A 22537-nucleotide genomic window follows, 5' to 3' on the forward strand; every position below is an offset into this window, starting at 1 on the left:
GCATCACAATGCCAGATTTCAGGGTGTACTACAAAGCTGTGGTCATCAAGACAGTGTGGTACTGGCACAAAAACAGACACATAGATCAATGGTACAGAATAGAGAACCCAGAAGTGGACCCTGAACTTTATGGTCAACTAATATTCAATAAAGGAGGAAAGACTATCCATTGGAAGAAAGACAGTCTCTTTGATAAATGGTGCTGGGAAAATTGGACATCCACATGCAGAAGAATGAAACTAGACCGCTCTCTTGCACCATACACAAAGATAAACTCAAAATGGATGAAAGATCTAAATGTGAGACAAGATTCCATCAAAATCCTAGAGGAAAACACAGGCAACACCCTTTTTGAACTCGGCCACAGTAACTTCTTGCAAGATACATCCACGAAGGCAAAAGAAACAAAAGCAAAAATGAACTATTGGGACTTCATCAAGATAAGAAGCTTTTGCACAGCAAAGGATACAGTCAACAAAACTCAAAGACAACCTACAGAATGGGAGAAGATATTTGCAAATGACATATCAGATAAAGGGCTAGTTTCCAAGATCTATAAAGAACTTATTAAACTCAACACCAAAGAAACAAACAATCCAATCATGAAATGGGCAAAAGACATGAACAGAAATCTCACAGAGGAAGACATAGACATGGCCAACATGCATATGAGAAAATGCTCTGCATCACTTGCCATCAGGGAAATACAAATCAAAACCACAATGAGATACCACCTCACACCAGTGAGAATGGGGCAAATTAACAAGGCAGGAAACCACAAATGTTGGAGAGGATGCGGAGAAAAGGGAACCCTCTTACACTGTTGGTGGGAATGTGAACTGGTGCAGCCACTCTGGAAAACTGTGTGGAGGTTCCTCAAAGAGTTAAAAATAGATCTGCCCTAGGACCCAGCAATTGCTCTGCTGGGGATTTACCCCAAAGATACAGATGCAATGAAACGCCGGGACACCTGCACCCCGATGTTTCTAGCAGCAATGTCCACAACAGCAACACTGTGGAATGAGCCTTGGTGTCCATCGAAAGATGAATGGATAAAGAAGCTGTGGTCTATGTATGCAATGGAATATTCCTCAGCCATTAGAAATGACAAGTACCCACCATTTGCTTCAACGTGGATGGAACTGGAGGGTATTATGCTGAGTGAAGTAAGTCAGTCGGAGAAGGACAAACATTATATGTTCTCATTCATTTGGGGAATATAAATATTAGTGAAAGGAAATATAAGGGAAGGGAGAAGAAATGTGTGGGAAATATCAGAAAGGGAGACAGAACATAAAGACTCCTAACTCTGGGAAACGAACAGTTAACTAGGGGTGGTGGAAGGGGAGGAGGACAGAGGGTGGGGGTGAGTGGGTGTCGGGCACTGGGGGTTATTCTGTATGTTGGTAAATTGAACTCCAATAAAAAATAAATTTAAAAAAAAGATTTATTTACTTATGTGAGAGAGAGAAAAAAAAGAAAAGGTTGGGGAAGAGGGCAAGAATCTTTGAGCAGACTTCCAGCTGAGCACAGAGCTGGACATGGGGCTGGATCACAACTTATGAGATCATGACCTGAGCCCAAACCAAGACCTGGCTGCTGAACTAACTGAGCCACCCAGGATGCCCCTGGTTATTTTAAAGGTTGGAATTATGTCAAAGTTGTTGTAAACTCCTCATGAAGTCACTAAATTATAGATGATTTCTTTCTGTAGTAGCTGTAAGTTAACTAATCCAAAATTAGATCAAATATCCATTTTATAAATCTTAATGTATTTCTGAAACTGAATATAAATTTATGACACAGTTTAGTTAATTCAGTTAATTTTTCTCACAGGCATATGTATGTAGTCTCAAAGTGTAATTATAGTAATTCATGATTTTTGTGAATAGATATTTCAGAGGGAAATTATACGTTTAATCACTGAGCAAAAGAGCTTTATTCCGAGGACTTAACTCATTGTTTCTTCTTGTGCATATTTGACTATAATGAAATCAAAAAATATAAGTTGATATTTTATAGAATGGCATTTCATTGAATTAATGAATTAATGAATTTCTATTTTTCATAACTAGGAAAATATCATTTCCCAGTTTAATGTATAAAATTGTTTCATGCATAAAATTTGAAGAGAGTAATTTCCAATATCATATTTAAAATGTTATAAAACTATGAACCTGCCTTTCTTTTCCATTTCTGTTTTTTAAAATTTGAAACACACAATGCTGAATACTGGTATTTTAAATGTATGTCAAGTCCCTTGAGTAATAATGTTATTTTTTTTGAGTAATAATGTTATATATGATAACTTGTTGGTATCTGTTCTTTAAATCCACATTACCCTGGTCCCACAATTGCCCTGATAGTTGCAGTATGGCAAATCAATAAATGACTAAGCTTCAAAGCTAACTCAATAATCCTTTGACTTAAATTTTCTAATTGAAAAAAAACAAGAAAAAAAAATTCTAATTGTTCAACCAAATGTAATTGTCAACTACTTGGGGGGCCTTGGGTGGCTCAGTGGTTTAGCACCTGCCTTCAGTCTAGGGCGTGATCCTGGAGTCCTGGGATCAAGTCCCATATCAGGCTCCTGCATGGAGCCTGCTTCTCCTCTATCTGTGTCTCTGCCTCTCTCTCTCTCTCTCTCTGTCTCTCATGAATAAATAAATAAAATCTTTAAAAAAAAAATCTAAAAAAAAAGTCCACTACTTTGCACACCATGAAATTCATAATTTACCTAGAATTATAATGTTTATGCTTGTATAATTTCTCTGACATCTGACATTGTAATTTCATGTTACTAATGCATGATAACTTTAAATTGAAAAATGCAGGAATACATAAAATAGCAAAATGTTTTACTAAAGCATATAAAAGAAACATGAATTAAGTGAAGAAACTGAATATTAGCAGAAAATGCTGGAATAAGTAATCTTGATCTTTACTAAAGAAGACAAAATTAGAACATGTTTAAGTGACTGCTAAAGGAATAAAAAAGTTGGAAGAGAACAAAAGATTTTAGGACTAATTTTAGGACTGATTGTGAACAGAAGAAATAATTTTAAAATACTCATACCTATGTACACTTATAAACATCTGCACACATATACATTATTCAAGTATACTTTTAATAAATGTTAACCTTAATAAATAACTTTAATGTTAACCCTTGTTCAAAACCAGAATTCTACATTTACTGCCTATTTTTAATCTGTAAGATAAATCTAAGAAATGACTCATAAAAATATCCTTCCAAATTTTATATTGATTTATTAAAAGAAAAAAAATAAGATAAATGATCAATTATTGAAAAAGATAAATATTCAAAAGTATAGCATAACCAGGAGATCATCAACTGAGATTTTCACAGCCTTTTTAGTTAAAACAGTAAAATCTCATCTTACAAATTTAACCATGAATAGTCCATTAACCATTAACTCATTTTCCTTACAAACTCAGTTTTCATCATGTAAAAATGTGTAAACAATTCCTTTAGAAAATTTACAGCTTTATAGCTTGCAAAGTTAATTGCAATGAAACCAAAGAATTTTGACAAAACATTTCAAGATTTTTTCCATCTGAATGTGCATTTTAATGATTTAACATGCAATTCCTTGTCTCATTTTGAAACTGTCAAATTTACATGCACTTGTCCTCTGCCCTGTAAACAGTTGTTATTGCAAATAAATATTGCAGTTGAGCTTGAAGATGGATTTGAAATATTAGATCTAAATTACCAAAATATTTTTTAAATTACCAAAATATAACCACTATGATGACAAGTAATTTCCATGAAGTGTCACCCTTTTATTCTTGAGCAAGTTATAACTTTTATGCTGATGATATTGTTGCAGGAAAGAAAAACCTGATCTTAGTACAAAAGGTTAATTTTAAAATTAGGAAGACAAATCTAAAAATGATGCCATTTCCTATTAGTTTTCTAATTTCCGTTACATTTTAATATAATTTATAAATGGCAACATGTATTTATCCTCATTGAAAGTTATTTTTTACATTATTATTCAGTATCAAGAGCCCTTAATCAAAATGATTTGCTATTGAAGAGATATCTAATTGTGAATACTTAAAAAATATAGTAGCCATGACCCTTTATGACATATTGTATCTTCTAGACTTAAATTATTTTCACAATAATGGCTACTAGAAATTTTAATCAGTTTATATTTAAAGATGTATTTTGGAAAGAACAAGCTTTGAAAATCGATTCATGGAATGATCTTTTGTTTGTATTCAGAGTTCTTATGTCATTTGTGCAAATATGAAGAAAGAGAAAAGCATTCCTTAAAAAGTATTATTGAATAATTAAATAATTGAGTAAGAGTAAAAAACAGTAATGATGAGGTAATATATATTATAAGAATTTAAGGGAAAAAAGAATTATAAATATTAAAATAAGAAATTGGTAAAGAATACATAATAGATGGTGGACTCAAACATAAAACATATACCCAAATATCTTTGCAGAAGAGAAAAAATAATTTCTGTGACTATAGAGAATCGGCCTACTCTAACCACCACTTGGAAAAGAGCGAATTAATCAAAATACAAAAATATTAACTCAATCCAGTGAAATCATTTAAGCATTAACAATGACAAAAATAATATGATAGCAATGATAAAATAATGATGATGACAAAATTAAAAAATAATGGTCACACCTAAAACACCTTGAAACATGAGTAGAGTAATGTGTCCAGGAGCCGCTGGGAGCAGAAGTGGCCAGAAATAGATTCTCTCTTGGAACCTCGAGAAGGAACACAACCCCAATGACACTTTGCTTTTAGCTCCTTAAGGCTTCCTTTAGATTTCTGCCTCTAGAAGTGTAAAAAAAATAAATCTGTGCCATTTTTGTCACTGCATTTGTGGAAATTTGTGATAGCACCAGAAAATTACATACCCTGGAACTGGATTCTACCCTTTAGCTTTCATTTACATAGAAATCATTGGCAGGCATCCCAAAGCAAGCAAACTGTTCTTCAAGAGAAGCCAAGACCATTGTGTCCTTCATCAGTCATACTTGACCTAGAAGAAATTGTATTATATACCCAGTTATCTACCCTGTGGTCATGGAAAAGAGAAATAGAGAGTGGAGCAGGCAAAGCATCTTCATTAATTCACCCGACAAATACTTACTCAATGAAATAGGCTTAATCTGGGGGCAATGGAGAAAAAAAAAATACTCAAGAACCCCTGCTCTCATGGATACTACATTCTAGCTTTCTTTTTTATAGACTGTCTCTTCCATTAAAAAAAAAATGTGACTGTTTAAAAGTATAAGCATGGTTCACTTGATGCATGTTTAGTTTTGCTTGCCAAATGGGTGGTCAGGGTAGAGAGAAAAAAAAATATGGTAGCAAGTATTTTTTGGACAAGTTTCTCTGTGAACTCTGCATCAAATATAATCTTTTGAATAAGCCCAGGAATGGTCTATGGTCTGAGAAAGAAAAATGAAACCACTAAACTGTTTCTTGCCAGATACTTCCTTCAATGCAGATTTTATGAGACCTGGATAGGGTGTTGGAAATTTAATACCTAGGGAGACTTTGTAGGTGATGTTTATGAGTTGTCCACAGTGTCTCTGTGGTAATTTATTAAAATTAGCTCTTAATTTAACATTTCTCTCCAAACCATAGATACTCTCTGTCTTTATTGATCTAAGTAGAGCCATGTTTAAAGATTTATTTATTTATTTGAGAGAAAGAGAATGAGTGGGAGTTAGGGGTAGAGCTAGAGAATCTCCAGGAGATTCCATGCTGAGCTCAGAGCCCACGTGGATAAGTCCTACAACCCATGAGATCATGACCTGAGCAGAAACCAGGTATTAATCATTCAACCGACTGAGCCACCCAGAGCCCCTAAGTGGAGTCATGTTTAAAAGATCAAAATGCTTCAGATTTAGTGATCTAGGTTGTTGTTCTAATTTACCTATGTACTATGAATGAAAATGTTACTGGCATAAAGCTTAAATCCCTCATCTGCAATTTTGAATCCACTTAGCCTATCCTACAAAATTCAGTCTATTCCACTGTGATAAATTCTTTAAATAAATATAAGTAATAAAAACAAATGGAGAATACATATTTTGGGTTAAACTTATAGGTTAAACTACCAGCTCTTCCTATAAAATGTGAAATTACATAATCATAAATGAGTATTTGGAGAACTGGATGTCTTGGTATTAATCATAATTATAATTTTATATGACTAATTCACATATTCATAAAATGCCTTTGGTTATCATTCTAAATGTAAACATTCAATCACAAAAGAAAATTTACAAAGTTGTCTTGCTTTTAAAAAGTTTTATTTGGAATTTGACATAATGTTAAGAAACAGAAGGAACCAAAGTTTGAACAAGTTTTTCAGGAAGAAGAACTGTCAAAGGAGAAAGTTTTGCTAGAATAATAGTGAATAGAAAAATTGATTAAAAGCCATCAATAGGGATCCCTGGGTGGCTCAGCGGTTTAGCGCCGCCTTCAGCCCAGGGCGCGATCCTGGAGACCCGGGATCGAATCCCACGTCAGGCTCCCGGTGCATGGAGCCTGCTTCTGCCTCTGCCTGTGTCTCTGCCTCTCTCTCTCTCTCTCTCTGTGACTATCATAAATAAATTTTTTTTAAAAGGTAGAATTTAAAAATATAAATAAAAGCCATCAATAATACTTTCGATTTTTTATTAAAAGTTATACATCATAACCTAATACTATTTTTAATGAGTTTATTCTGTGTTTCTCAACATGAACAAATGCTTAATCAGGACTTTTTTTAACTTCTCCTATGGGAAGTTTGACCAAAGAGGAAGGACAAAAGGGGAAAAAATAGGGTCATCTTCTGCATATACATCTCAATCTTTTCACCTGTAAACTTCTATATTTTTCTTTATTCTGGGAAATATTGTGAGACCATGGATCAAAGCCAATCAAATTAGGCTGAATTTCTACTTACTTGAGAAAAACAATGTTAAATATTTATAATTCCCCTAATATAATACAATTAAGGAATTTGTAAGATTTGTGACCAAATAAATACAAAATACTTTAAAATAAATTTAAAATTTTCAAATTTGATATAAATATGATTACCACAATATGATAAATTACATTTTGCAAGTGATGGCTAAGTATAAAAGTGTATATTTACTTTATTAAGATATAGCCAATATCAAATAATCATTTCATAGTACATTATTGTCATTACTATTTATTTTATTAACTCTAGTTTACAAGCTAATCTTAATATTCAGAAATCCTTAGCTTTCTCTTGGGTGATGCAAATCAAAGTACCTTCCCTCCATTGTCAACATCCTCTAGATATACTTTATTCATTCCAGATCAATCAATCAATAAAGCAATGAGGTAGAAATAAAACTGGAGATGTCTTATTTAAATGTGAAGAACAAAAGTGCAATGGATGTAAATACCTTGCAAACTTTGGAATCTATCTTCCTGGGAAAGTTATGAGAAAATAAAAATTTCTTCTTTTCTGTTCCATAAACTGCATATTTGTTTAGACAATGGCAGAAGCTAGTGAAATACCTTAAATCATCCTGCTTCCAAAGAAGGAAAAATTCAAAGATTTGCAACACGATTTTTAAAAATATTTTATTTATTTATTCATGAAAGAGAGAGAGAGGAAGAGAGAGAGAGGCAGAGAGATAGGCAGAAGGAGAAGCAGGCTCCACGCAGGAAGCCTGATGTGGGACTTGATCCCAGGATTCCAGGGTCACGCCCTGAGCCAAAGGCAGACCCTCAACCACTGAGCCACCCAGGCATCCCTGCAAGACAAAATTTAAAGTCACAGTCTGTATAATACAGCCAAGTGGAAACAATTACCTGGCAATAATTCCCAACTACAAATACATCTACTCTTTCTGGGATTTAATTAAAACTCCTTTTGATAAATGTTCATAGATACTAAAATATAGTAAAGCAATTTTACGTGATTATTTCTAATAAAACTTGAGATGTATGTCATACGCAGTAAATATCTCCTGATAGGAAGTATATTTACCTATTCTCTGTAAGAATATCAAGAATTTGGCCAAGGCAATTCCCTGAGGAATTTAACCTGCAAGGGGGTCATGCAAAGAAAAAGAAGAGAGTCAAGTTTTTGATGGCTGAGGTAGACTGGCCTAAGATAGCAGAATGGCCCTATCAAGTAGAAATCATTGGGAAGAGCTTGGACATCACTCTACAAAATTTAGCTACTGCATATAGAAATATGTTAACTAAAAATTAGAGTGCATGGTCCCTGGAAGAGTAAAGAAATCGAACTCTTCTTTTAGGAAGTTTGACCTACAACTCCTGATGTATCACAGATAACCATTTGCATTGGGCTGGGGGGTTTATATCTGTTGTTTTTTAGAAGATAAATGTATTATGAAGAAGAATATATTTTACCCAACTTGCAAATAAGAGTAAAAACATAAATTCTTCAATTCAAAATTGTAATTCAAAAAAATTGTAATTCAGCAGTATTCTTAAAAAAAAAAGCTTTTTTTCTGATGGGGGAGTGTTAAAAAGTATATCCATTTTTTTCCCATTATTTCCACAAAATGAAAAATAATCAAAACAGTTCTCTTTACTCATTTAGAACAGAACTAGCACAGCACAGAATTCACTGCTAAACACAAATCGACTACAGATATATTTTTTTAAAAATAACTTTTTTATATAAATGTGGTTTCAGAGGCTGTATTTCAAAGACAACACATTAGTAAAAAAGTTGACTTAAATTTTGACAATGTGTTACTATAATCAGCATTTATACAATAACAGAAATATCATTATATATATATATAACACCTATAATTACATGCTGTGATAACCTGTATAAAATACAGATTTTTAAATCTTAATCTCTTTCTTTACACCTTGAATTAAAATCATAATGCCCCTTTCAGGATTATGGTGGAATATATGAGAATTATAGGCAAAGTGTCCAATAACATATTTCATTCGGAATACATCACAAATAACTGATAGGTAATTTCACTCAAGCCATCACAGTGATGGAAAGGTTCTGAGTTTTGGAAAATATGTGTAAATGATCAAACACAAGTCATGTAGGTGAGTTCTTTAAAATTTGGTACCCTTGATGTCGCAATATAAGTTCCATCTTCTACAGATGGGAGGCAATTTCATACTGTTTGATTTCCCATTGAAATGAGAGTAGCCAACTAGGTCTCTCTTAGTGTACTATAAACTGACTTACTGATTTAAACAGATATAATTTAAATAAATATTTAGATCAGCAAAACACAGGGTATAGTTTCCTCACTTTGATGTACACATACACACATTCTTGATGTATATATTTTTACTATTACCTCAAATAATAATCAACTACTCATATCTCCCTCTCTCTATAACATAGTGACTCTAGGTTTCTTGTTTATTCTGTTCTCATTTCCTACATACTTTACCTGGAATTATTAACAGAATTATTTTTATTATCATATCATAGAATTCTTAAAGCCTAGAAGATAATGTTGGATTCTTGTTTTTTATAATGTTGGATTCTAAGAAATAACATTTCAGAAAATTAAATGCAGTCTATTTTTTGTCTTATATATTTCATTAAAGTCACCTGGAGAACAATTGAATAAGTCAGAAATGCAGCATTATCAAATTATTCACAAGGCTTATCTAACTGATTAGAAGTAATTGAAAATATCTTTAAAAGATTGCAAAAGCATGGCTTATGGCAGTCTGATCAGGAAGCATGTAACTACTTTATCAAAAAAACTGGAGGTTTTAAAGCTGCCGCAGACTTGGTAGTGATTTCTTGGATAAGACACAGAGAGCATAGTCAACAACCATATCGAATAGAAAGCTCCTGCACAGCAAAGGAAACAATCAATACATTGAGAAGGCAAATCTATAGAATTGGGAAGATTATTTAGAAACCATACACACTTATGGATTTAATACCCCAAATTTATAGAGCTCATGCAACTCAATTATCAAAAAAAGTAAATAGTCCAATTTAAAAGTGGGCACAAGACTTGAATAGACATTTATCTTAGTTAATACAAACATACATACATGAGCATTACACAACAGAAGTTGACATTTTCCCATATCCTACTTCTCCCTCTGCCTGTGTCTCTGCCTCTCTCTGTCTCTCAAAAATAAATAGATAAACTATTAAAAAAAAAACAAAAAATAAAAAACAAATTACTACTTGAGACTAACTACAAAACTGACCTTATATGTAATATGTCCTCAGTTTGTTATGGTTATTTCCTTCGTTCTTTATTTACTCGGAGTCCTTTTATTATTTATTTTATTTTATTTTATTTTATTTTATTTTACTTTATTCTGTTATTTTATTTTTTTAAGATTTTATTTACTTATTCATGAAAGACACACACAGAGAGAGAAAGAGGCAGAGACACAGGCAGAGGGAGAAGCAGGCTCCATGCAGGGAGCCCGACGTGGGACTCGATCCCAGGACTCCAGGGTTAGGCTCTGGGCTGAAGGCCGCGCTAAACCGCTGAGCAACCCGGGCTGCCCTATTAGTCCTTTTAGTTTAGAATAAAGACAGTTGCCTAAACTTTTCTTTCTTTATTTTTATTTTTTTTTAATTTTTATTTATTTATGATAGTCACACACACACACACACACACACACACACACACACAGAGAGAGAGAGAGAGAGGCGAGACACAGGCCGAGGGAGAAGCAGGCTCCATGCACTGGGAGCCCGACATGGTACTCGATCCTGGGTCTCCAGGATCGCCCCTGGGCCAAAGGCAGGCGCCAAACTGCTGCGCCACCCAAGGATCCCAACTTTTCTTTCTTTAGTAATAGATTTGTATACTGATTGCTTAGTTTAAAGGTAAGGTATTCATTGATAAGATCTAGACCCATAATTTGCCATCTAAAGAATTTACATGGATGTGTTAGTAATATCCTCTAGGTCTACTTTTTAGAAAAGGCTGGGATACACTATTTTGGAATGTGCTTTTGTACAATTATTTCAAATTTTTGTTGAATACATGCCCAAGGAATTTCTTTTAAAGATTTTTCTTTCTTTCTTTTTTTTTTTTTTTTAATTTTTATTTTTTTATGATAGTCACAGAGAGAGAGAGAGGCAGAGAAACAGGCAGAGGGAGAAGCAGGCTCCATGCCCCGGGAGCCTGATGTGGGATTCGATCCCGGGTCTCCAGGATCGCACCCTGGGCCAAAGGCAGGCGCCAAACCGCTGCGCCACCCAGGGATCCCTATTTCTTTCTTTATTCATGAGAGACACACATAGAGAGGCAGAGACACAGGCAGAGGAAGAAGCAGGCTCCATGCAGGAAGCCTGATGTGGGACTAGATCCTGGAACCCTGGATCATTCCCTGGGCCCAACGCAGACGCTCAATCGCTGAGCCACCCCGGCATTCCCCCAAGGAATTTCTTAAATATAAATATCCTCAACATGTGTACATAAATAATATATGCTTAGGAATAAAGGATTATGAAGGATCTTTCAATAAACAAATTTAGATAATTTCACACACACATATTTGGAAATATTGAATTAGAAAATTAAAATGCCAATATTATTATTTCCAGGACTTTTATTCAGAAACATTTAGAATGACCTTTATATTCTGTGCATTCCTACATTGTGTTATTCTTAACTGTTCTTATCTTTTTGTTCTTTCTTTTATAATTGCAAGCATCAGTTTACTCTGTTAAAAGGGTAGACCTGTTAATTATTCTTACCATAATAATAATAATAATAATAATAATAATAATAATATTAATAAAATATAACCATTCATTATGTGGTAACTTAAAATATTGGCACAAATAAACATATAATTACCTTAAAAATTCTGTAATCTCACAATCTAAAGAAGAACAAGTAGAACTATACATATAATAACATGCTTTTTTGTCTTAAAGAAAAACAAAAGTAGAGTTCATGTTAATGAGAGTCATTGTCTCATCCATCCACTACCAGTCCCTTAACTCTCTCTTTCTTTCATAACCTGCTTCATTCAAAATAAATTTTCAATTGTCAATCAAAATAATTAGCATACAATATAAATGTCATTATGATGCACTCATGCTTGAAGTTATTTCTACTTATAATTCATTTTAAACTTAGTTGGACACACCCTTGCTTAAATAGCTTCAGCTTCTAGCACATCATGCTATGGTGCACCCAGAGGAAACTTTACTGTCTTGTAGAAATTTTCCACCCTTTCTGCCTTGTGGATTTTTTGAACTTATGCTATGTTCTCTATATGAACCAATCTTGTAAGAAACTGCCCTCCACCACAATTTCATTTGGATAAAACATTCTTGAACATATGATTTACATTGTATCCCTATATGGTCTACTATTACAACTAATATTTCTTTAGCATAAATTTAAAACCCTTAATTGAACTGTATATTTAATCATCTTTTTCATCTGCCAGGTTGTAAACTCCTTAATGGTTGGTACTGCCATTTTCTTGTTCAGCATTTTACCACTGGTGCATGTCAGAATGCATTAAATGTATTACTGAACACTAAATTGTGGCAGATATCTTTTAGGCCCTGAGGATTTGGTAGTTTACAAGATCAGATAGGCTGCACTCAGAGAGACTGCTTATATATTAATGAAAAGGAGAGAGAAAAAGCATGGAAATATATAAACATGAAAAAGACTCAGATGTGACAATGATGGTGATGTACTATGATGGTTTTAAAAACTAGGATAATAATAGGATAGAGAATATTTTAGGCTGGGAGGAATGGAATCTCTGAAGGTATGATAGTAGAACTATCATGTGAATACTAAGAAGAAAGCTATATAACAATCAGAAGAAATAAATAATCCAATTAAGAAATGGGCAGAAGACATGAAGATACATTACTCCAGAGAAGACACAAATGGCCAAACAGACACATGAAAAAAATGCTCAACACCACTCATAATCAGGGAAATATAAATCAAAACCATAATGAGACACCACCTCACACCTGTCAGAATGGCTAAAATGAACAATTCAGAAAACAACAGTTGGTGAGAATGTGAGAAAGGGCAACCCTCTTGCACTGTTGGTGGGAATGAAAACTGGTGCAGCTGGTCTGGAAAACAGTAGAGGGGTTATTCTATATTCATAATGACACCTATTCATACTCTTATTCATAATAACAGTATAATAATTATAAATAATTATAAATAAACTATAAATAATTATAATTATTATTATAATTATTGTTACAATTATTATAATTATAAATAATAACTTGCACTATTAGATATTTATCCAAAGGATACAAAAATACTAATTCGAAGGGGCACATGCACATCAGTATTTCTGGCAGCATTATCCACAATAGCCAAGTTATGGGAAAATGCCCAAATGTCCATCGACTGACTTCTCTGTCTCTCAAATAAGTAAGTAAATTTTTTTTTTTTTTAAAGGAAGGGGAGCACCTGGGTGGCTCAGTTGGTTACATGTCCGACTCTTGGTTTTGTCTCAGGTCATGATCTCATGGATCATGAGATCGAGCCCCATGCACTCAGCAGGGAGTCTGCTTCTCTCCCTCTCTCTCTCTCTCTCTTACCTTTCTCCTCTCTGTGACTTGAACTCTCTCTCTCTCAAATAAATAAATCTTAAAAAAAAATTTCCCATCAACTGATGAATGGCTAAAGAAGAGGTGATACATATAAATAATAGAATATTACTCAGCCATCAAAAAAAACTCTGACGTGGATGGTGCTAGAGAGTATTATTATTATGTGCTAGAGAAATAAGTCAGTCAGAGAAAGACAAGTACCATATGATTTCACTCATGCATGGAATTTAAAAAACAAAACAGATGAACATAGGGGAAAGGGAAGGAAAACAAAATAAGATAAAAATAAAAAGAGGCAAACCATAAGGGACTCTTAACTATAGAGAACAAACAGGCTTGCTGGAGGGGAGATTGGTGGGGTAATGGGCTAAATGGGTCATAAGTATTTAGGAAGGCACTTGTTGGGATGAGAACTGTGTTGTATGTAAGTGGTGAATCACTAAATTCTTCTCTTGAAACAAACAAACAAAATAGTATGGAAAGAAATAATAAGCTCTGAAAAAACATATTCAAATCTTACAGATATTAATAGAACAAAACAAAACAAACAAAAACAAGAAAATAAATAAAAAGTCAGGATACTACATCAGGTCCTTATGAGACAGGGGAAAAGTGACTGGAGAAAAGGCCAGTGACTGGGGAACAAGTGAGTTTGTAAAGCATCTTATAGGCCATGGTAGGAGTTTGGATTTGTTTTTGCTTGAAATGAAAACCATCAAAGGATAATAAGCAAGATATTACTATGATCATGTTTATTATATAAATGAAAGATTCCAGTAACTGCTGTGCCAAAAATAAAATGTACAGTCTGCTTAGTAATATACTAAATACATATATATACATATATACATATATATATACATATATTCCATTCAAGAGATGATAGTGGCTGAAAATTAGTTGTAAAATGAAGATAGTAAAATGTAATTAAAGTTAGAAAAATATTTTTGAGGCTGAACCAAAAGAAATTGCTTATAGTAAGCTTAAAATATGGGGAAAAGAGTTAAATGAATCGTATCTTCTGTATTTTCTTGTTGAAAATTTCAATGAACTAAATGGATGGTTTCATCATTTATGGCACTAGAGAAGGAACAGATTATAGCAGGAACTGAGAGGTACATTTTGTCTGAATTATATTTGATATGCCAGTTAGGCTTCCAAATGAAGATGCTAAACAGACAGTTTCATATGTGTTTGGGGCCCAGGGCTAGATCAGATGAAGATGAGGCTTGAGACTTATCAAGATACATATGGCAACAGATTTATGAGACTTTTCTGATTGTCTAAGGTAAGATTGGCTAGAACATCTAACACCGAACTTTTTGTAGTTTTCACTTTCTAGGTATAGCAGAAGAAAGACCCTAAGAAAAGACAGGGAAAAAATAAGTTTTCACAGAAACTTAGGATATGAAGAAAAAAGAAAAAAAAAAAGGTTTCAGTTAGAGAAGAATGATGCACCAAGCTAAATGCTATTGAAAGTTCAGGCAATGTTAAGGAAGGTAAATGAGTATCACATTTGCCAAGATTGAGGTTTTGATGAATCTGAGAATTATTTTTGTGGATCATGAGAATGAGTGACCAAATGGAATAAACTGAAGAGGAAATAAAGGAGATGTCATGTATCAAATTACTCTTTAGGGGAGGGGATTGGTATGAAAGAATAGGGAAACATAAAAGACAGTAAATTAAGTTGTTTAAAGCAAAACAAGGGATATCTACATACGAATGGAAATGATCCAGCAGAAGCAAAAGCAATAACAGTAAAGAACAAAATAATTATAATAGTACATGTTCTTGAGTAGGCTACATACAATACTCACTAAAGGATTTAGTAAGCATTTAGTGAGCATTCCAGACACTGGCAATAACGCAGTGTTGTCAATAAACCTCCATCTCTCCCTCCTTGCAGAACCACCAAATTTGAAAAAAAAAAAAATATATATATATATATATAACAGAGATGGTGCAAAGTCAGACATTAGTCTTTGTTGATATTTTTCAATGAATAAGTTTGATAAAGGAGATAAACAGGAGAATTAACAGTTTGTAAAGTTAATGGAAATACCTAAGAAAGTAACCAGTGGCTTTCAGAAAGGAATGAGGAAGAATGGTTTAGAAGTGGAAATGGGGAGTAGGACTAACACCTACCCCATTTTGTCTGTATCCTGCATATATATATATATATATAGTGTGTGTGTGTGTGTAAAGAGAGAGACATAGGGTTTATAATTAAAAAAAAGACCAATAACACATCAATTTGACACAGTTACCAGAGAAATGATAAAAAATGATCATGTCATTTGAGAAAAATCATCTCTGAAGATGGAAAGGAAATAAAGGGAATGTTTACAGAAATCTGAGGACATAGAAGCACCTTCTTATGTCTGTTTTGGGATTCTAGTAGGCATAATGGAGAGGCTGGAGTTGAAAGGAAGAACCTAGAGGTGAAAGGAAAACCTAGATGTGACATTAATTGGGATTTTTCTTGTGGGCCATGGTCTCCCAGTGTGTGAGAGCATAGGGTTAGAGCCAAAACTTTGAAGGTAGAAGCTAAGCAGTGCTCCATCTTATTCTCTTGAGGTATGAGGTTGTGCCTCAGCTAGAGCCAAGTGAAATATAAGGATCTCAGGACTCACTAGCAAGGAGGTGGAATTAAGTCCCTTTGCTTCCTAAAAGAACACTACATAGAAACACAATAATATTGCTTCCACCTGTGAAAGGATAAAATACAAAATCTGAGATATTAATCTTAATTAACTATCTTAGAGAAATAAACTGGCATCAAAATGATAAGAGATTCTGACTAAATGTTAAGACTTCTAGCCCTAGGCAGTAGAGGGACAAGGCTAGATATAGAACAATCAGTGTAGGCCTGAGATTCACTGAGTATAAAGTAGCAGAGAAAGTATAACACAAAAGAGGAGAACTTTAAAAATCAAGGCAATAGACATAAAGTAGTCTGGAAACTTTAATCAAGGGAAAACAGCCAAAACACTTCAGTATGATAAAATAGTATCATTTACTACAGGATTATTACAATGGTTCATGTTTCTAATGATAACTGTTAGTCATCGAGGCAAAGAATAAGTTTTATTAGGATAGTAACTTAAAGCTCTTGACCCTTAGAAGTATTTATTTCATAAAGGCTCATGTTAAAATTTGTTTAAAGATTTCCTGGGTGCCTCATGAGATAAATCTTCAGCTTTCTGGAAATCAAAGCTAGCCCGGTAAACAACATCCCAATATTTCTAGGTAATTTTACTTTCAGAGTTAAGAACATTTTCTTTAGAAAGCAGTAAGAGAGTAAATAAATATTTACCAAATTTTATTTTCATTAGGAATTTTTGCTTTTACTTGATTATTTTTCTTAATTAATTTCTAGATTCTACACTTCCCTTGACTAATTAGAAGGATAGCCTTAGTTGATGTTTTAACTAGCTGTTACACCAAAATACAAATTCAACTGAGTTATTTAAGAGCCAGATAATATGAAAAGCAAAGAGATTATTTGAACTAATGTTGCAAAATGAAAACATAATGAAATGTATTCATTATAAGTCAACAAATGTTTGCCCCATAATATGTGATATCTGAACTAAATGGGTTTCTACTTAGTTCTTTGTTTATTAGGGTAGAATTAGAAGTTTTGAATTTAATATTATATGGGAATCTTTCGTAAAGAGTGTTCCATAGAACATTGGTCCATGCAACTTTTAGAAGTGCTCTGCAGGACAGGTTTATGATTCTCAAAGATATGATCAGTAAAGCAACATTAAACTAGTATTTTTATGCCATAATTTCTCAAATCTTTTATCAAGTAATGCTCTGTTTGATCATGGAATCCATTTTTCAGGACATTTCTCTTAGGTTAATATTCCATGGAATATATACTTTGAGGCATATTGCTATATTTATTTAGTTAGAAAACAATTGTGAAAACTAAACAAGAAATAATTAAACAGAAAAAAAGCCCTCCTTTCTTGTCTCCAACAATAATGACAGAAAAATAAAAAAAAATAGAAAATATATCCCTACCCTACACCTGTGGAAAATCAAAACTACAAATTATATCACATGGTGAAGAAGTTATCTTTTACTCAGTTGTTAAATGTGATCTGCTTAATATCATTTTTTTTCTTTGTCATTTTGGCTCCCTTATTCATTTTTATTTTTAAAAATATTTATTTTTTTGAGAAAGAGAGTTGGAGGAAGAGTTAGGGGGAAAGGGAGAGAGAGAATCCTAAGCAGTTTCCTGCTGAGCATGGAGCCCAACATGATACTCTATCTCATGAGCCTGAGGGTCATGTCCTAGGTTGAAATCAAGAGTCTGGATGCTTAACCAATTGAGCCATCCAAGTACCCCTGAACCTTTCTTTAAAATAGAATCATCTATAATCAAAGTGATTAATGCTCCTTCAGTACAATAAAATACAGCTGGAAGGGACCTAAGAATTGAATAAATGATACGGAAACTATTCAATATATTAAAACATTCACTGACATTGAAAGATCACAGGTCTGCATTTTTATATTAGATAAAACTTATTTCTTGTGTGTTTTCTCCAGTTTAATTGAGATATAATTGACATACAGGTATGTTTAAACTTAAGGTGTTGATTTGATACACTTACCTACTGCAAAATGATCACCACCTTAGCGCCGGCTAGTGAACTCTATCAAGTTACATACATACTGCAAAGTAGCCAAAACTTGTAGGACACCATGTTAGGCATAGCCTGAAGTGTTTGTTTTCTCCCTAAATCTTCACAACTGTCCTATGGAGTTTCATTTTGATAATGTCCTCATTTTCCAGTTAAGGAAAGAGACTGACTAAAGTAGAGATGTTTGCTAATGATACAGGGTAAATACATAGTGCAACCATATTTGAAAATGTATAGTCTGGCCCCAGAGTCCACCTCCTCAAACATTCCTTATAATTTTCCATAATGATGAGGAACAATTACTTACTATGCTAAGGATACTTTTGCTTGGGCTGCTATGGGTGGACAGATTACGTTTCATTCTTTTCATGTAAAACCATATATTTGGTAAGAAGATAGCCATTGGCATATGTAATTTTATTAATGATCATAAAATAGTTTCCTTGCTGCAAAGAAGATAACATTATCTTTAGATTGAAAAAAGAAGAAAGCTTAACACAAAAATAGACTTGCTCAGCGATGAGTAAATTTGTTGTTGTGATGGTAAAATCCTGGTTAAATTGTTAAATAAATATTAAAGCATTCACTTTATTGCTTCTAATATAATGATAACCGCATTTTTTGTATAATCCATCCTTTTATTTTTATAAGTATATGATATATGTTAAATGTGCGCACCACTTACAAGTGCTTAAAGGAATGTAATTCAATAAAATCATTCTTATTGTGCCTTTTTTTCTATTTAAATGCTTTTTTATATCATCCATAACAGAAGGTTGAACTATTATAAACATGGACAACACCATTATATTAGTTTTTCTTATTCAAGTCTCTTTCATGATTTTCAGTCTTTTCCTAGGCACTGTAAAAAGAAATGAGTCACCCAAACACTAAAAAGATAAAATGAAAAAAAAAAAAAACTATAGACAATGTGATATTTATACAACAGTTGAAACTGCAATCCTCAGAGAAAGAAAATAGTGTTTTGACTTGTAAACTGAGAAAAAATAACTAAGGATGTCAGCAAAGGATAATAATATAAACTATAGATGTCATGTTCTTACATTGTCACTTTTCTGACCATAATCACAATTTAAAATGAAACATGTGAATAAAGAGTATTGGATGATAACATAAGCTATAATGACTATAACACATAACAAGAAAAATGACTACATGTGTTTTTTTCTAAGATTTGATCACCATTAATCAACTCTCCACAAAAGTTACGAATTTAAGGAATTGATGAAACCATAGTTCTAAAAAAAATTGGGGACTGATGTACTTATACAGCATACTGAAAACAAACTGAACAACTTGTACGTCCTGAAATTGTTTTTCCAAGATTAATTTTTAAAGGAGCAATGAATTATTTTCCAAAGTATTTTCTTCCATAGGAGAAAAAAGGGCAAATATATATATATTCTACTACCCATTTTTAAAATTGACATTATGTTCTTATAAGTATCATGTGCATAAATAGCTGGCCATTGCCATTTGCATCTATGGAATAGGTAGTGAGAACACCAAATCTCGTCATCATCTATCATTTCAATTATTTTTTTTTTCCAAACACCTACCAATCTATTTTTTATTACATCTCCATGAAAAAAAGTGTCACTATAGCTCTGGAATCTAAGCCATTTAATGACTCTTATCTTCAATATTTATCGTGTGAAATGTATCATTTATCTGATAGATGTTATGAACTTTTATCTTGCTTTACCCTTTGGTGAGGTTAAAGCTAACTAGACACCAACTTTGTCCTACTACTCCTTATTAAAGTTACTCCTTATTAAAGTTACTTATTAGCATTTTATGGTAATAGACAAAAGAATCCCCCAATTGCCAAAAACTGGTAGGAATGCAAAATGTATTTATCAAAATTTTTCCTGAATACAAGAGAATAATACAAGCTTAGGGGAGAAAATGACAGAAAAAAGACAGAATATTTTGACACTTCTAAAATTTCACAGGATGAAATATATAACCTGAAATATTATATTATAAAACTGAGATGGATAATTATAAATGCAAATAGATTTATGCGATCTATGCAAATAGATTTATGCGGATCTAATAAGATTTAAGGAAGAGTGGACATGGACTGATACATGCTTCCAGACAGAAGCAATCTCTATATAATATGCTTCTTACCAGATTGAGGCCCTTTATGTCTAGAAATGCCAAAAGCAGTTGACCAAGATAAAACCACCCCAATCTAAAAGAATGGTCTAAGTCAGTACTTTGTAACAACTACAAAGAAGATAACTTAACAATAATTATATTAACAATTTAAAATAAGAATTACAAATTTTCTAAGTAGCATAATTATACACATCAACATATAATTTTGGATATAAAAAAATTTGGATATAATGAAAATCTTTGTATTAATTATGGCAGGTAATTGTCTCTGCTTTTGTGCCATGGCTATATCCTCTTTTTTTTCCCCTTTAACTCAAGAGAGTTTTGCTCTTCTGATCATTTTCTACATGTACCACCTTATTCTTCCATTTGCCCCCTGCCTTGGAATGGTTGGCAATATCTTTCCGCTAATATTGTCAGAAAATTCTTATGTGTCTACATAAACATAGGTCAAACTTGGCTTTTAACTACTTAGTTTTTATCAAGGATATCTTCTGGATGATTTCTTTGCTCCCATTTACTTTGAAGACTTTTTTTTTTTTTTTTTTTTTTTTTGCTTTGAAGAAATTTTAACCATTAGTTACTTATTAATGAGGAATGACTTTTCATTCTATTTAGGTTTTCTCACCTCTATAAATGTCTTTAGTATGAATGTTTCTTGAACAAGTTGTGTTGTTACCTGATATCTTCCATGATGCACAAAACTATTAATGCCACAGGGTTTGGTTTTGTTTTTAAAGAAATGTTAAATGTCTCTCTCACAGCAAAGTGGCCTTTAAAGTTTATCTTTTCTTTTTGATTTATTTATTTTTTTAAAGTCTATCTTTTCATTGCAGCTGGTGATAGTAATAAAAGTTGGTAAGAAAGAATTCAACCCTTGAACACACAAATGAGTAGGTGTAATCAGAAGTATCTGTAATTTCTTCTCCTCAATACTTACAAATCGTATAAAGGTGGATAAGTGAGAGACAAAACTGCATATCATTTAAGATATCAAAATTACATGCAGTTTTGTCTCTCATCCATCTTTCCTCTCTTCTTACAAAGATACTTACAAAGATACTCTCATCTGCATATAACCATGTGATGATATGGGCACATAACGTACCGCACACAATAAAGACCCAGTGACAGGCCAGTGTTTGGTTAATAGGATAATATACCTAGAAAGGATCGCTATTATTTTGTGATAAAATGATTTCCAATTGAAATATCTTTCTTACATGTGATTCTAGATCCGAGACAAAAACAAAACAAAATTTTTAGAAAGAAAAAAAAAACTTGCAATGCAGTGGAGCACGTCTATTTTCACATATGGGCAAACTGGATGTTGATGATTCAAACTCTAGAACAAGCATGGAATCAGTAGCATCACTGAGTACTTACGGTGGCAACAATGTGTGATGTGAATGTAATGAGGAAAGCTCTGTGACAGGGTATGGTTTCACAGAGTTTATACTTAAGTTAATATGCTTTGAGTTAGACACATTCACAATTGAGTTCTCTTTTATTTAATCAGTTTTAATGTGCCTTAAGTGAGGTTAAAGGTCTCCTATTTCCACGTATTGAAATTGTATTAATGAAATTAAGTAGAGTGTAAAAATGTCTAGTTTACTCACCAGTCATGGTTACTTTTCTCTGTTGAAGTCCAGAGACCATTGATACATGAATTCTTAGGTTTTAGAAATGAAAATTTTCCACTCAAATTTTTATATGAATTTTTAAATGAGACAGGGTATAATTATATTGTCCTGTTAGTCACTAAATTGTCCACAAGAGATTATAATATCTGAATTTATAAGACTTAATATATCTACAAATGACTCAAAGCTGTAGAAACTGTATTATGTGAAAAGCTTATTGATAAATCCATGTTAAAATAAGTAATGGTAAAATCATTCTATTTGAAACAATTTTACATATGATTAAAATAACTATTTCAAAGCCATAAAGTTTAAAGCTAAATTCATTTTACTCATGCCCAGAAGGCATTCGCAGTTCATCACATATCTGATGAAAGCTGTCTTTGCACATTAACTATTTCATTTTTCCCGGCAACAAAACCATGAGGAAAAAAATACACACACACACACTCTAGGTGTGAAAATCTTGGCATTCCAGCTGTTCTCAAAGATAAG

General features: G+C 32.9%; 1 long non-coding RNA gene across 1 annotated transcript in view; it reads right to left on the reverse strand.

Annotated features, from left to right (window-relative positions):
* Nucleotides 1-7153: 7153 nt before the first annotated feature.
* LOC119868841 overlaps nucleotides 7154-22537 on the reverse strand; it is a 42358-nt gene continuing 26974 nt past the window's right edge. Inside the window, exon 4 of the long non-coding RNA XR_005373905.1 lies at nucleotides 7154-8085. This is a non-coding gene — a long non-coding RNA (uncharacterized LOC119868841). The remainder of the gene's footprint in view (nucleotides 8086-22537) is intronic.

The sequence above is a fragment of the Canis lupus genome, chromosome 19 (genome assembly GCF_011100685.1).
Source record: "Canis lupus familiaris isolate Mischka breed German Shepherd chromosome 19, alternate assembly UU_Cfam_GSD_1.0, whole genome shotgun sequence".
In the NCBI taxonomy this organism is placed as follows: Eukaryota; Metazoa; Chordata; class Mammalia; order Carnivora; family Canidae; genus Canis; species Canis lupus.